Consider the following 3,220-nt stretch of genomic DNA (forward strand, 5'->3'; position numbering starts at 1 on the left):
ATGCAGAACTGCACAAGTAGGGATGTGGCAGACATAGCTACAAATCCATCCATCTTTACCTTTGCCTGCCACCTGCGTTCCCTCACCGCAGCCGCCACGCCCAGCTGCTTTCTTTCGAATGCTCCGTCTACTGCATCCTCAAATGGAACCGTTAACTCTATGAAATAAACTATCCATTTACTTTTAGAGTATAGCACAATGTCTGGCCTCAGTGTAGTTAACGCAATGCACTCTGGGACCTGCAGTGTTTTACCTACATCCACCAGCAATTTCTATTGTGTGCATTTATAACAGAACCAGTACATTATCTTCTTGGCATTAATTTTAATAAATACATTACAAATACATTTCTGAGCACATCATAAATGTCACCAGTATTAAAGGATGCAGATTAACTGCATGTTTAATGAGTAAGGCTGTTTATTTGAATGTAGTCCAGTACCACGTGTTAAAAATCATGTATCTTCAAATGTGGGTCTGGTGGTCATTTTAATGTGTCTACTTATCAAACCTCAGAACAGAATTCTGTGATGCATATTGTGCAGAGTGAAAATGCTCTTTCAACCTTTACTTGTTTTAATATTGCCCTCGACATCAGGGCATTGCTAACACTTGGAAGGAAAAATCAGATTGACCCATTTTATTGATCTCAAAGTCATCACTGCTAAAGAATTTAGTAATGATACTGTTAAATATCACGCAGCATAATTTAATTATATTTTACAAAACTTGTAAACGTAGCCTGACCTAACCAAACATAACATAATTGTTCTGTAGGTGTACACTTAATATATAGACCATAAAGGGATTCTTCAGTGTGATGTCTTACAGAACCTCTTTTGGTTCTGTAACAAGCTCTTCCGTGGATGGAACTATTTTTGTAAATGAAATATCTTACATTGTCCAACATTTTTTAAAGTTCAAAGACAAACTGTAAAGGTTCTATACCAATTAAAATTGATTTATTCTTAAAGCTATACCTCCAAGCAAAGAACTATATAAGAACCTTTATCATAAGGTGAGACCATGGTAAGGATAGAAACATTGCCAGTTATCGATCAAACATGCAGCTGTGTGTGTATGGGAATGAAGTGGCCATATGGGAAATCTGGACAGTGCTCTGAAGATCTGTCTCTCACACCAGCACGAAGGTTTCCACAGTAACATTAAGCAGACACATTCCAGTGAGAAGCATGACAGGCTCTGAGAGCCCCGGCTCATGCAGCCTGCACGGTGCTCCACCTCTGTCTTCATCCGGGACAATGGGGAAGACCAGGGGCTCATTAGAGACCAAACTTCAGAGGCGCTCACTGCTCAAAGACCTTATTAAAGCTCCTCCATGTCAAAAGCAGCTGAAAGGTCTTAATGGTGGTGTCATATAAATAACCATTCTGGACACAAGGTGCTTCAGCTGAAAATTAAACCAGAAAGGATGCCTGACCACTGATGACATTATACCTGTTTACACAACTGCAGAATTCAGAGGCCATATACGTAGCTCTGCATTACGGGTACCTTTCACCAACCAACAAGCTTCTCCTCTTTTATTTACAGTGTATATCAATTACTTAATTTAATAAATATATATAATTTAAAAGGTAGCCCTAATAAAGAATGAATACATTTATATTAAATGCACCTATTGTAGGCATTTTCAACTCTTAACAGTGTGTATTACCTTAACAGAAAAATCTGAAATGTACTGAGACTCTGGAAGAGCTTATGAAATCACTATATGTCAAGTGTAGCTTACATTGGTATAAAGCTCCCAAGCACTGGGCTGTGAACAAGTGGAACTGCATTATCTTAAATGAATAGCAGCATCTTATATATTTAAGACGCGTTAACATAGTGTTTCTGATCCAGAACTCACTTTACCACATGGGTACCTAGTCTCACTACAGTGTATGTGCTGTAATACCATCAAATCCTCACATATTTCAGCATGTAGTGTAAAGCCTTATCTGGAGAGCAGAGTCTGTTACTGCAAAACAGGGACAAATTATGTTAAAATCACTAATATATTTCAGAAGTAACAGATGTGAATGATGTGGGAGTAAGGTATGATCAGGTGAATGTTGTCATGAGTCAGAAATCCGGTGTGATTTAAATTATACTAAAAGATTACAGACAATGAATGAATAAATAAACAACTTTCTAGTTACACAAAAGCCATAAACACAAAAGTCAAATTCATAAACAACTACGTAGAGTACAATATTAATAGTGTATTCACAAATATCAGAGCTTAACAGTAAAGTGGTACTTATAATAATATTAAATAATGGTATTACAACCCGTACAACGGTACGTTTCGTTCAGTACTGCATTTACCCCTCTTTACTGTGTATACGAACGTTTTTGTGTCCAGTCATAGCTTCTCTCCACTGTTAGCTGCACTGGCTGTGTGTGTGTGTGTGTGTGTGTGTGTTGGTTGCTTCAGGTTGGTATTACTTCCTCCAGCAGATTAGGGGAATAATTAATTTCCTCTCCGATATGGAAGACTGACTGTAATTAAAGAGACGAGGGAGGCAGTGAGTCTCTCTCTCTCTTTCTCTCGGTCTCTGTTTCTCATTTGTTTGTCTCTCTCCCCGTCTTCTGTCTGTGAGCCCCCCCCCCCCCCCTCCCCCCCTCTCTCTCTCTCTCTGCAGACACAAACTTTTAGTATTTAAACACATAGATATCTGAAAATATAAATTAGTAAATAAAGAAACAGTCTGCCTCTCACAAACACGAAAAAGGACATTTTATTGCGCGAATCAGTTTGAGTTCTCATCCGGTTATTAGCCTGAAGGCTGAGCGTAAACACCTTTAAATCATAACACTGGAATGTCTGGGGTTTGAAAACACAGTATGGCTGCTTTACGCGGTATTAAATGTCTGTGGCTTAGTTCCTCTAGTACTACACGACATGTGGGTTCTCCTCAGAGGGCTTTAGGAGTAAACGTGTGCGTTTGGGGCTAGGCTACTGTCTCTGGGTTTGTTTCTGAGGTGTGCCGCGAGCGGCCGACAGGGGGCGTGTCTCCTCCGCGCGCGGACTGACACAGCGCTGCTGCTCAAGCTCCAGCAAGCCGAGCTCTACTTTCCCGCTCTTCAGCCTCCTCGGCGCCTTCGCTCCTCGGCTCATGGTGCTCCTCTCTTCCCCGCTGAGGTAAGACACTTTCGGCTTCTTTAATCTATCCCGGAGTTTTAACCACTGCTCTTTCCCTCCCGCGCGCTC

General features: G+C 40.6%; 1 protein-coding gene across 2 annotated transcripts in view; it reads left to right on the forward strand.

Moving 5' to 3' along the window:
- The first annotated feature begins 3,035 nt into the window (after positions 1 to 3,035).
- Positions 3,036 to 3,220, forward strand: part of grik2 (glutamate receptor, ionotropic, kainate 2) — a 164,252-nt gene continuing 164,067 nt past the window's right edge. For both annotated transcript variants that reach the window (XM_066683827.1, XM_066683828.1), the window contains exon 1: positions 3,036 to 3,151. The gene's annotated coding sequence lies outside the window, so the exon portion shown is untranslated. The remainder of the gene's footprint in view (positions 3,152 to 3,220) is intronic.

The sequence above is a fragment of the Hoplias malabaricus genome, chromosome 10, assembly GCF_029633855.1.
Source record: "Hoplias malabaricus isolate fHopMal1 chromosome 10, fHopMal1.hap1, whole genome shotgun sequence".
Taxonomy (NCBI): domain Eukaryota; kingdom Metazoa; phylum Chordata; class Actinopteri; order Characiformes; family Erythrinidae; genus Hoplias; species Hoplias malabaricus.